At 45.3% G+C, this 14,146-nt stretch overlaps 1 pseudogene; it reads left to right on the top strand.

The window, feature by feature from the left end:
* The window catches only part of LOC125532762, a 63,404-nt pseudogene extending 58,883 nt beyond the window's left edge, over nt 1–4,521 (top strand).
* Nucleotides 4,522–14,146: the final 9,625 nt, after the last annotated feature.

Genomic DNA, 14,146 nt, shown 5'->3' with positions numbered 1-14,146 from the left:
ATGTTTGATAGCAGACAAGGTGTTCCTCTGGTATTTGGGAGTTGCATAATCTCATAGTCAAAGGAATATGTATAAGTCATGAATAAAGCAATAGCAATAAAACTTAACGATCATTATGCTATGCTAACAGATGGGTCTTGTCCATCACATCATTCTCCTAATGATGTGATCTCGTTCATCAAATGACAACACATGTCTATGGTCAGGAAACTTAATCATCTTTGATTAACGAGCTAGTCAAGTAGAGGCATACTAGGCACACTTTGTTTTGTCTATGTATTCACACATGCATCAAGTTTCCGATTAATACAATTCTAGCATGAATAATAAACATTTATTATGATATAAGGAAATATAAATAAAAACTTTATTATTGCCTCTAGGGCATATTTCCTTCAGTTTCTTAATATTTAGATTTGCCCTTTCTTAAGTAGTTCCTAGCTAGATACACATTTACTTTCTTAATCACTATATTTATTGTTGACTTTTAAATGCTTCTCATTATTTTGTCATTTATATATAGATTACCCCTTTTACTAAACTGATTCCATGTATATGCTGTGTATACTTTGTACTATATTTGCTTTCAAATGATCCTCATTTATTTGTCTACTAAAGCGAATATTTGCCTTCAATATTTTCCATTGAATGAACTCATTTATTCGCTACATTCATCGTATAAGATTAGCTTTTAAATGTGGCACATTTATTTTTCTCATGATATTTGCACCCTCCTCACCTACTCCTACATACACATTGGGATGCTTTACACTATTTAAAGAAGGGCAGAAGGGCCTTAGTGGAAAGCAAACAAGCACAAAAAATTGTTTTCCTCTTGACATCTAAATTGAGAATTGTCTTCAACATATTGTGTTGTATGTGCTACTTCTCGCTAATGTAATTACAGGAAAATCTTCCCCTACAGAGGTATGTGTTACACTTTACTCCCATTATTTAGGTTGAGACATATTCAATATTGAAATAATCATGATTTACATTCTTCATAAGTTGACTTTTCTTCCTTTTTATAATTTGAAGCAAGGAAACTCATCAATGCCATGGCCCTCTGTTCTTCATCCAGTGATTTTCCATACTAGTGAAAATCTTGCCTCGGATCAAAATTCAGTAATCTCTTATGTGAGTTCCATGTGTCTATTGTATTTATTTACTTCAATTATTAATTTCCAAACATAACTTAATATGCATCCCTGACCCTTAGACTATGTTTGATAGATCACGAGTCATGTGTGGACTCCTCGAGGTGGTGCTGAGAACTATTATGGCATTGAGGCTACAATTGATGTATATGGATTTAATTTACAACTCAGCCAATTAATTGCATCTGGAATTTGGATTGTGAACAAAGGAGATGGAAAACCATCTTAAGCTAGTGGATTTCAAGTTGGATGGAGTGTAAGTTACATCTAGGCTGGAGAGACACAAGTTGATTGGACTGATTTAGTTTATTAATCATTAAACAACTAAGGAAATAAAAGGAACTATTGTAATATGCTCTTTGTACTCCACAGAACCCAATCAATAATTTATTGTAGAACATTTTAGTTAGGACTATTTTGTTTCTCAAGCAATGATGTTATATGTGTATGTAAACTTTCTCGCCAAAATAAAGGACACAAACAAATCTAATGTGCAAATTTTTCTAAATAATATAAAATATTGTGAAAAATCATCAGGAATAAGAGCACTTATAAGAAGCGCATTGAAAAAATAATTATACTATGCGAATTCAAATATACATGGCATAATTTAAAGAAGTTTGTGCATTGTAAATACATCACTACATAAGACTACCATATTTTGGGCATCAATGTGAACACTAGTGAATTTTATGCAGATTTTTCCGAGGTTCTACAAAGATTCACATACCCATTTCTACACATATTGGACTGTAAGTTTCATTCAGTGAACTCTTTAGTGTATATTAGTAATAATTTGTACTGAAGATATACATTTAGGAGTGATTGCCTCAAAGTGTTCATTGCACTACTATACATTCACGAACTATATGTGTCATTGGCATGGAAATAGTAGAAGAATGGGCTATCTTGTCATTAGTTTTTGTGATGTAAAGTTAGCAAGGTGTGTAGTAGGAGGCCATCCTACACCAATAAAAGGTTCACACATTGATGCCTTTTGAATAGGTTTGGTGCATCCTTGGATCCCAACTTAATCTCGTGTTGCAAATGCGATAAATGGAAGTGTCTAGAATAGCTAATGGGATAAAATATAAGGCCTCCTTGATCCTCCCTTAGATGAGAGAAATGCTTGATTGGTGACTCGGTTCAAAGACAAGTCTACCTCCAAGCTCCATACACTCGAAATGTCCGAGTCTTTCAAGTCCCTCGGGTCTGTCTCGACACTTCGAGCTGTAAAGGGCTCTATGGACTACATCTACCCCTAAGCTCTAGTGAAGTGCGTGTGGATGGTTACATGCTTCACGGAGGGCTTACAAAGTTTATGGGTGGTTGACAAATGGCCAAGGCTACCTATTGTGGTGGTCGATAGGTAGAAGGGATACAATTGTAAATTTTTGTCTACTAGTCTGTGGTAAAATAGGGAAGAGGCGTGGAGTATGTTCCATGCTGGACTAGTCCACATATCCATCCACTTAAAGGTTCCACTCTACTGGCTCTTCACATTGGGAATTTTTCTTCTAGCTATTATTTCCTACTTTTGATTTGTTGGCCACGACTAGTTTCTTAGACTTTTGTTGACTACTTGAGTTCAAAATTTCACCATGCATACCATGTAGGACTATGTGGGACCCATAAGTAGGATTAGCTATTCCGTCAACAATATGTATGCCTCTTTCACTGTAAAATGAATTCACATACTGAAGTGATCTTTATCACATCCAAAAACTTTAGGTACAATGCCTTCTTTTGGCCCTGAAATATTAGGAAAAGCTCCTACTACATATTTAAAAAGCGAGGTCTTCACCTTTGGTCAGTACCACTAAAAGGTTGAAAGCAAACAAAGTGTCTAACCAAGGGAGTATAGAAAGGACAAAGTGAACGGTTTAAAGGCACACTTAACCTTAAGGACAATTAGGGATATGTCTCATTGGAAACATAGTAGCCAAGACTTGGTACTACTTCCCCCCTAGAAACATGATTGTGGATTTTTAAAATGATTAATGCATAGTTTTATGAAAATCATAAATGTTACACCCTCCGTTCCACAATACTTATCTTGGTGAACTAAACCAAGAAGAATTATGAAATGGAGGGCGTAATGTATACCAAAAAATTATGCAAGACTCAAAAGATTGTAACATGTTTTCTATATTGCTATGACAGAGTGGTGGATCACTCGCGAAGGGTTGCAGTGACATGATTTGTCCTGGCTTTCGAAAGACATCATCGAGTATAGCTCCGGGAAGTATCATTAATCCATTTTCAGATATCCGCGGCCGAAAATCATACATTACAATAAGAGTTTTCAAGGTAAACATGTTGCCCAAATTCTAGCTAGATTATTTGTCCTCTTGCATTTATTTTTGGGATGGGGAAGGGGAGCAGTGCATTTACCTTGGTGTTTTTATATTTATATTAAGGTGTTCAAATGAGTTGGAAACTAGAACTAGCCGGAATCAAACTATTATGAACATTGTTGAGTCCTGCACCAACCCTGTGAACTCAGCAATGTTCAAAGTCTCGCATAAAGCTTTTGGTAATTGTACTTGCTGGACCGACCTATAATGACATACAAGAAATTCTTATCATTGTATATTGGCTCATGGTTGGTAGGGTGGGATGCAACATATTTTTGGAGAATGGCATGCATGTTATGTTGTAAAAATCTATTCCTGACTGCGACTGACACAAATTTTAGGTTGTCGCTCCATAAAGTTACAAATCCACTACGACTGGCAATGCACTACTTAATTAGCACTTGTGACAGCAACTTTATGTCTATTAGTCACCATAACTTCTAATAATAATTATGTTGCTTACAACTAGGCCCAGTCTGTCAGACTCCATCAACTGAAATGAATATTGATTGATTAAAGCATATGTAGTTTTGTGATATGACTATCCAAATATGTAATGGCTTCATTAATTCTCTTATAAGTGAGATTTTTATAAGTTTATCAAACTGAATGCTCTCAAGAATGCTTTAAATAGTTGTTATTTATGTTTCCAGGTTAAATCTTCTGGTGACTGGCACATCCATTATGGATTAAACGGTGGTATCAAACCCGTTGGCTATTTTCCAAAATCCTTGATTCGAGGACTTATTAATAGGAAAGTTGAGATTAGTTTTGGCGGCTATGTGTCTCACCAAAAGCCACAACCGAGTCCTCCGATGGGAAGTGGCTACGCTCCAGCCAGTGGCAATGCTGCGTCCTTCGACAATATCAAACTAATTGATGCCAATGGCCATGATCATCTTGTGAACACAAATCTTCCATTTCGTGTGGACCCCAAAAGATGCTATCCTATATCTTACATTGATTCAGGCAGGTTCTTTTACGGGGGATCTGGATGTGTTGATTAAATATGGATGCCCCGTATATGTACTTGAATTTCTAATAAAATAAGAAATGATTGTTCAAATTAATGCCTTCAATTGATAAGGACAATTTTGCGGGTACCTTTTATGTTGCCGCACATGATTTTATTTTACTAATAGGACATCACCACAGGTAACTAGGTATTACTAGACACGATATTGTCCAAGCTTGAGCCCCTAGGGTTGAGTAATAGACAAGACTATATCTCGAGAAAGAGCACAATGGTGGATACGAGGTGAGAATCTAACAAGTGGTTGGATATTTGATGGCGGTGGTGGATGAATTAGGCAACCTACTGTAGAAGTTTCGAGATTCTCTTTCCTTGTTATATATTGTGCAATATGCAGAGCTTGTGCAACCTACCCTCTTATAGGCAAAAAATAACCCTTCTTTATAGAACTTAGATAAAAAGAGACTCAAAGAGGATTAAAGTGAAAGTATAAATGCCTAACAAACTTCTTTTTTGAGAGCATGCAAATTGTGCGCCTTAACTTTATAGAAGTCAGAAGGTAAAATACAAAAAAACTCTAGTACCACAATAGGTCGGTGAGTAGCGAACACCACCAGATGGCGAGACATAGACAACCAGGAGAAAGTCATCATCTTGGAGTCACCAGTGATGGTGTACATAGAGCCCTTGGTGAAAACTCTAGTACCACGGTGAACACCAGTTGAACATAAACAAGGATGCCATCACACGTAGGGAGAACACACGTGAGACACTAAGGACTGGAGACATCCCTTGCCGATTTGTAGACGGGGTGCAAAGCGTGGATCAATCTCAAGGGGAGAAGTGTAGAGAGGACACCCAGGTTCGGGCCACATGGCTGCATAACACACTACTACTGCTTTTATGTAGTTGATTTGGTGGATAGAGATCTTCAAGTCCTTTTGGGAACGGAAAGTGTAGTGTTGCTCCTATATAAGTTCTGCCAAGTTTCCAACCTTATCCTGAAGTAGATCTGGTCTGGTGTTTATCCCCTGCCTCCCATAGCTCGGTTCTCCTTTTATATTGCAAGGGACACCACAGTTGTTACGGAGGAGGGCACCTACCATAGAGAGGTAGGTAAGTTCATTAAATGCTTGATGAAGTGTTGCTGTATTCTGGTCTCTAAGAATGAACACACATCTTGTCTCCACCGCCCAGGGTGTTTACCTGGCGCAGGTGTGACACTCGTCCTCATAGGTGCAGACCATGTGGAAATATTATCAGGGTGATCCATCCCTTGTATCGCTGTCATTCCATTGGCACGCTTGCACACCCACCGCACATCATAAAAGGTCTGCTTACGTAGGACTAACACGCCACCGGGGGGGGGGGTTGCGGTGGACGTCTGTCTTCACTTAATGGACGTGGGCCAGGTGGAATGGTCATTGTCGGGTGTGCTTGTTCCTAGAAGTCGGGTGTCCTGCAGTTGTTCCTTCCAGTACTTAGTTGCTGGCTTGGAAAAGAGTGTAGCAGATCTAGACAAAGATCTGCATGGCACCTTGGAGCCTGGGCTCCTTCTTAGTTTTGCTTGTTGATGATCTTGACAAAGATCTGCATGCTACCACAGAATTGTGGTTGAAAGCTTATTGTCGAAGTGTTTCTTCATCTGGACTACCTCGGAGGGCAGGTGACTGTGGCCTGTGCATAATTTGTTTCGTGAACCCAACGGTCATGGTACTGACAGAAGGTTCCAGGCCTGGGCCGGATGTGTACCTCACACAAGGTCAGGGTTGTGAGCCCCCTCATCTGGTCAAGTCAGTTGCATAAGATAATGTGAACTGCAGCGAGTGGAAAAAATCCCTCGAGCCACATGTTCAAATGCCAGTAGACGGTTAGGCTTGAATCCTCCTATGCATAACTGCAACAGGATTTGATGGCATATTGGGGTACTTTGCAATGCATGGCGCTCTTTTCACATCAGCGACAGGAATCAAATCTACCGCTTTAGTTTTTGACGACGCGTCGGTCCGTGCATGTGGCCAGTTCAATCTTAGCCCCCTTCAGTTCTTGCGCCGACGAGAGAAGTCATGATGCCGCTTTCCATTTATTCCCAAGACAGATGAGACAGGGCGTCACTTGAGTTCATCTTGGGAACCATAGGTGCACTGGTATGACCGATGATCCTCACGATCGAGGAGTTGATCTACCAGGTCCTTCGGCTTATAAACACCGAGAAGGGACAGACTGCTCCTCCACTTCCTTTAGTTCTTCCCCTCCCTCCTCCTTCATCTCCTCAAGGCAACTCAAGAAGTTGCAGAGTTTGAGGCAAAGCTCCTCACAGAGGAGGTCTAGGCCCAAAGGGTGGAGCTCCAGGCCAATGACACAAAGCTCAAAAACCTAAAGGAGAGGATGAGGATGGAGCTCCATGTTGAATATATTGTGTGCATGTATATTGTGTCTTGGGCCCACCTCCTAGTTCTCCTGTATAGTTTTGGTTGTGGCCCCATCCTGTACATCATATATACGAGCCCAGGGCACCGATCAATGTAATTGTGTTTCACGACCTATTCTTAGTCTTCTACATGGTATCTATCGCAAGTCAGTCTGAGGGAGTCCTGGATTAGGGGTCTCCGGGCAGCCGGACTATATCCTTTGGCCGGACTGTTGGACTATGAAGATACAAGATTGAAGACTTCGTCTCGTGTCTGGATGGGACTCTACTTGGCGTGGAAGGCAAGCTAGGCAATATGGATATGTACATCTCCTCCTTTGTAACCGACCTTGTGTAACCCTAGCCCCCTCCGGTGTCTATATAAACCGGAGGGCTTTAGTCCGTAGGACAACATACAATCATACCATAGGCTAGCTTCTAGGGTTTAGCCTCTCTGATATCATGGTAGATCTACTCTTGTACTGCCCATATCATCAATTTTAATCAAGCAGGACGTAGGGTTTTACCTCCATCAAGAGGGCCCGAACCTGGGTAAAACATCGTGTCCCCTGCCTCCTGTTACCATCCGCCTTAGACGCACAGTTCGGGACCCCTACCCGAGATCCGCCGGTTTTGACACCGACATTGGTGCTTTCATTGAGAGTTCCTCTGTGCCGTCGCCAGAAGGAAGGATGTCTCGTCTTGTCTTTAAAGACGGTACTACTATTGGGGGAGCTTTGGCTGTCGGCCAAACTCTCCGGCTAGGCGGTTTCATCATGACCGCTTGTTCGGCCGCCGCGCCGACGATGACTTCTCAGGTCATTGAAAACAGCCTTCATGTCAAATCGGCACTCGCCGAACAGATGAATCCAATGGAGCTCGCCTCCTTAAATGAGCTGAATCCGGATACTTATTGGTCATGGTGGATAAATTCACCTAATGGATAGAGGCCAAACCTGTTAAAACAGCCGAATCCGGACCAGTGATAGACTTCATATCCGGGGTTGTACACCGTTATGGCGTCCCCCACAGCATCATCACTGATAATGGCACGAATTTCACGGCCGATGAGGTAAAACTTTGGTGCAGCAAAATGGGCATCAAGCTCGATTATGCCTCAGTCTATCACCTAAAAACCAACGGTCAAGTCGAGCGAGCAAACGGTCTTATAATGAGCGGCATTCAACCTAGATTAGTTCGCTCCTTAATAGAGTCTAACACACACTGGGTAGAGGAGCTCGACTCCATACTCTGGGGGCTGCGGACCACGCCGAATTGTAGTACCAGATATACACCCTTCTTTATGGTGTACGACGCAGAGGCAGTCTTGCCCTGTGACATAATTCATGACTCACCTCGAGTGCGCATGTATGAAGAAAGAGAAGCCGAGCTCGATCAGCAGGACAGTCTGGACACCCTGGAGGAGGAGCGCGATGTAGCCAAAGCCTGTTCCGCATTTTATCAGCAATAGGCTCGCAGATACCAAAGCAGAGAAGTACGGGCCAAAACTTATAACGTTGGCGAACTAGTTCTACGCCTGCCGGATAAGAAAAAGAACAAACTCGAGCCCAAATGGGAAGGTCCCTTCATTATTGACCAAGTTCTGACCGGTGGAGTGTACCGACTGCGGGATGCATCGACTAGTCGACTCGAGCCGAACCCATGGAACGCGGCTAGGCTCCGAAGATTCTACGCCTAGCACCGGACTCTAAGTTAGTCCCCTCCCTTTGTCCATTTTTCGCATATGCATTATTTGTCTTGTTTTCCTTTCTTTCTTTCTTTTATTATTTCTCTAGGCCTTCAAGGGCCACCTTGTGCCTCGCTTGCACATTACAGATGCGCTAGCCGCACTCTTCATACCTGGGGGCTTCTTTCACAGAAGCTTAAATTATTTATCTGGGCCTCATGTCCCGCACATGTGTTATACTTCTGCATGTACCTTTTTTCACCATTATATGCATCGATATTACTTATGTTTTGGCCAAGCTGGGTTGCTTGGCTCTTGTATTTATGCCCTACGTTCCCGTTAATTCGGCTAGGGCATAAGGGGAGCACCTCTGCGATTGTTACTGTCGGGTCTGCCGGATGTGTACCTCAGACTGGGTGAAGTCGACAGCTAGCGTTCTTAAGGGAATATTCGGTCGGTGAACAAAGGATGATTTTTATTTATTGTCCATATCTGCCCCCAGATGTTTTTCCTGCGTTTCCTATCGCAGTGCGGACATGCACTTTAGGGTATGGTTACCCAGGGAAAGGAACCCTTAACGGAACTATTCTCCCTGGAAGATGTTTCTTACTACCGATGTAATATAATATAACTAGTTGGGCACTTGTCTGATAACGCACTAATGACCCCTACGCCTGGTCTCCACGCATACCCCGGTTCTTATATAACTGAGCAGGTATTCGGATACACTCCGGACTATTGGGCCCGGAGGTTGAAGCGAAAAGATTCGCAACGACAAATGATCTACAATCCGGCTAGAAGGCATTATACATGTCACTTTAATTACATAGTCATGCAGACTGACTAAATTACTCTTCTATACCATCCAACAGGCGGTCTAGCTTACAATCCTGTTGAGAATACTTTGCGGATAATCCTACTTGCCCATAAACTAAGCTAACGGGGATCTCTTTTCCGTCGGGCCCCACAGGTCCGACTTCGGCCATGTGATTTGGGTCTGCCTTGGTATACCGCATCTTCACCATGGCCCAGGCTTCTCTGGCACCCTATCGGCAGGCTGATATCTTCCATAATCGGAAGCGCCGCCGTGCTCCCTTGAGCTTCTCCGCAAGCTCGGCAACGCTCTCTGGCAGGGAGACGGACGGCCACAAGGCCTGGGCAACACCCTGCATCACCTGCCGTACTTGTTCGTGCAGATGTGACAGCTCGGACAGAAGATCACCCGCAGACCCAGGCATTTCCTCCACGGGACGACCCGTCAGCATACCTACAGACATAACGATGTTAGTCGACTTCATCGCCGAACTCCTTTACAAGGATTCGTTCAAGCACTTACTGAAAATGCCGTGCCGAAGCCGCTTATTCTCCTTCTCGGAGTCTGCAAGCAGGCCATGAACGTCTTTTAGTTCCACGCTCAGCTTAATATTGGCATCTTGGAGATTGTTTTTCTCCCGCCTGACTTCAGTCAGCACGCGTTTGCCAGCCTCTAGCTGTCACATAACATGCTGGACCTCCGGATTCTCTCCAGATTCATCTGCAACATCTGTTGTTAGATCTGCAGCCACGCCGCACACTATATGGTAACCATCATTCTTTAAAGTAAATGTTACCAACGAGAGGCTTTTTCTGTTCCTACAATGCGGCAACAGCAGCCCGCAGTTGGGTCTTGCATTCCTCCAGCTCTTGGGACAGCCTAGTATTGTTCTCTGTAAGAACCTGCACAATAAAGATGATCCTTAAATCAGTTCTGCTAACTGTTTCAAGTCCCAGGGGCTACTGATACATATAAATCACCAGATTCAATCACCCGTACATCCTTTACATATTGATCCGTGGCTCTGGCTAGACCATCTTGAGAGGCACGGAGGTACACCTCTCCAGAATTGAAGGCATCAAATGCCTCTGGTGAGAAACAAGCGTCACAGAGTACGGCCCAGCGGCGCCTATGATTCATGGCGCTTCCCACTTCTGAGTTAGTAGCGGATAATCTATCCGCATCCTCTGTAGGGGGGTTATCCAGCACCTGCCCCATATCGGCTTCCGCCTCTATGTCCGGTCCTAGCGCCCGACTGGTGGAGGCGTGATCGGCAACATCGCCGGACATATTCCGGCGAGCGTTTTTTCTATTAAAGAAACACGGGTGTCATTACGTTTTGAGAAATACGACAACCAAGGAGCGGGGTTTTTATACCTTTGCGACGGCGTCTCCGTCCTAACCGCCTTCCTTTTTGGCCTACCCGACCTCGGCGCCTCTAGTTGGCGAGTTGTTGCGGGTTCGGCAGGGCGTCCCGAATGCCTTCCCTGTAAAAAATGTCATGTGTATATGGTGGGTGAAGTGTTTAAAAGGGGATCCTAGTTTTTGGAGTTATGATTTTTTTGGTTTTTCTTACTTGCGATGCAGGGAGCAGTCCAGGATAGTCGGCCGTAATGGTCACCATGGCATCGTCGCAGCTTAACTGATAGAACTGCCGGTCTATCAACTCCACAGATATAACCGAATCCTCTTCAAGTCCGGAGTCGAGGGCCCGGTCATGGTCCTCTGGTTGTGGAGAAGGGCTGCAGACCTCCTTTATGGCTTTCCGTAGTTCCTGCCGCAAAGTGGCAAGGTGAATACTTACGACAAAGAATGCGGGAAAAATTGGAGCAGGGAGATATAACTTACCCAGCTTGGAGGATTGTACATGGAGAATCCATCCCGTGGCTTGATGCGGGTGAACTCCTCTTCCTCACCCTTGAACAGTTCGGACAGAATTTTCGCTAGAGCGACAGCATTGTTCGGACCCTTACGCCCGCAGCGGGTGGCGTCATCCGCCCCGTTATAACACCACAAGGGGTGCCCACGATATTGGAGTGGCTGCACTCCCCGCATTATGCAAATCGACATAACTTCGATTATTCTCAATCCTGATTGAGCCAGTGCCTTGATCCGGTTCATCAGATAGAGGACTTCTCCGTTGTCTTCCGCCTGGGGGCTCCGTGGGCGCCAACTTCGGCGCTTCTTTAGAGGAGCATTGCTGAACTCAGGAAGACCCCGGCGAACAGGGTCCGGAAGGGGAACATCCTCCATATAAAACCATTCTAAAGGCCAGTCTTCGGACGGCTTCTTCGGGGTACCGGACAGGTATCCGGTATCGGCGATGCGCCATATTTCGGCTCCGCCCACTTGATAAAGTGATTCCCTCTGTGTGCGAGGGACGAGGCAAAATAGCCTTTTCCACAGCTCGAAGTGAGCCTCGTAGCCCAGGAACAACTCGCAGAGAGCAACATAGTCGGCGATATGTAGAATGGAGGCAGGGGTGAGATTGTGTAATTGGAGGCCGTAGAACTCCAGGAGCCCGTGGAGAAACGGATGAATTGGAAATCCGAGTCCCCTTAGTAAATAAGGAACAAGGAAAACCCGTTCCCCCATGGAGGGACAGGGAAAGCTCTCCGCTTGCTCCTAGCCATTGTAGGTGGCAAGCCCGGCTCGAACGGGCACCATATACGCCAGAGGGAGAAATCCCTTAGTCTGCAGTTCGACTAATCGACTGTGCGGGACTGAACACCTCTCCCAATCACCGGGCTTAGGGCTACGGGGGCGGGAGGAGGAGCTGCGGAGATCGGCCATGCTGGAATGGATCTTTCTGAAACGCGCTCTGATGGATTCTCGCTGGGGGAGGATGGTATGGATCAGATCTAAGAATCCCCATCCCTTTAATAGACAATTTATTTATCTAGCTAGGGGGGCAAATGTAAAAATGCCCTGGCGCCTCGTATTCATTCGACGCGTGGGAGAAAGCCCTTATTGGACACAGAAGCCAAGAGGTTCAACATTTATGGAGCCGGGCACTGCTTACAAACACTTGGAAATTGGAGAAGAACCCGCCTTGCAATGCCAAAGACAATACTGCGCGCCAGACGCATCGTCATTGAAGCCTGGTTCGGGGGCTACTGAGGGAGTCCTGGATTAGGAGGTCTCCAGACAGCTGGACTATATCCTTTGGCCAGACTGTTGGACTATGAAGATACAAGATTGAAGACTTCGTCTCATGTCTGAATGGGACTCTACTTGGCGTGGAAGGCAAGCTAGGCAATACGGATATGTACATCTCCTCCTTTGTAACCGACCTTGTGTAACCCTAGCCCCCTCCGGTGTCTATATAAACCAGAGGGCTTTAGTCCGTAGGACAACATACAATCATACCATAGGCTAGCTTCTAGGGTTTAGCCTCTCTGATCTCGTGGTAGATCTACTCTTGTACTACCCATATCATCAATATTAATCAAGTAGGACATAGGGTTTTACCTCCATCAAGAGGGCCCAAACCTGGGTAAAACATCGTGTCCCCTGCCTCCTGTTACCATCCGCCTTAGACGCACAGTTCGGGACCCCCTACCCGAGATCCGCCGGTTTTGACACTGACACAGTCCTAACCCTAGCTGTCTCCACCGCCGCGCCTCCACCGTGCCGCCTCTTCCTCCACTCGCCGCCGCCACCCACCGTCGCCGGCACTGTCGGTTCCCTCCGGCCGCCGCCGCCACTGGTCACCCCCGCTCCTTCCTCTCCCACTTCCGCACCCACTCCCCACCACCCACCGCCGCCACCACTCCCCACCCGCGCCGCCCCACCCCTAGCTACGTCGCCACCAACCCACGCTGCCCCACCCTAGCCGCGCCTCCCCCCACCTCCTCCTAGCCGCACCATGATTTCCTCCTCCTTCACCGTCTCCAACCCCTTTGTCGATCCAGATGTTACCCTCGTTCGCGATCTAAACATCCACGAGCGTGTTCTGGTGGTTCTTGATCAATCCACTATGTCCTACTCCCCTTAGAAGCGGCATTTCTCCTTGGTGTTTCACGAGTACTTGCCCCACGACCACATCGATGGCACCGTGGACTCCAACCACATGATCCACTATGAGGAGTAGATGATCCTCGACGGCACCATCATCCGCTGGTTCTACCTCGCTATATCCAAGGAACTCTTTGATACGTCCATTTTGCATGATGTTTTCCTACTATTATTTATGATGTTTTATGCATAATAATGCTTTTTGGAGTAATTCTAATGCCTTTTCTCTCATAATATGCAAGGTACACACAAAGAGGGAGAATTCCGGTAGCTGGAAATCTAGACCTGGAAAAGCTACGATAGGCCACCTATTCTGAACTACTCCAAACAAGATGGAACTTCATGGAGATTTTTTATGGAATATTTGAAGAATATTGGAGCAAATAAGTACCAGAGGGGACCCACCAGGTGGGCACAACCCACCTGGTGGCACCCTGGTGGGCACAACCCACCTGGTGGCACCCTGGTGGGTTGTGCTCACACAGGCCCACCTCCGGTGCCCATCTTCTAGTATATAAGTCATTTTGACCTAGAAAAAATTAGGAGAGGACTTTCAGGACGGAGCGCCACTGTCTCGAGGCGGAACTTGGGCAGGAGCACTTTTGCCCTCCGGCGGAGCAATTCCGCCGGGGGAACTTCCCTCTCGGAGGGGGAAATCACCGTCATCGTCATCATCATCACCAACAACTCTCCCATCTTGGGGAGGGCAATATCCATCAACATCTTCAACA

Source organism: Triticum urartu, chromosome 1 (assembly GCF_003073215.2).
Source record: "Triticum urartu cultivar G1812 chromosome 1, Tu2.1, whole genome shotgun sequence".
In the NCBI taxonomy this organism is placed as follows: Eukaryota; Viridiplantae; Streptophyta; class Magnoliopsida; order Poales; family Poaceae; genus Triticum; species Triticum urartu.
The sequence above is the reverse complement of the archived record's forward strand: the minus strand, read 5'-3'. Positions and strand labels throughout refer to the sequence as shown.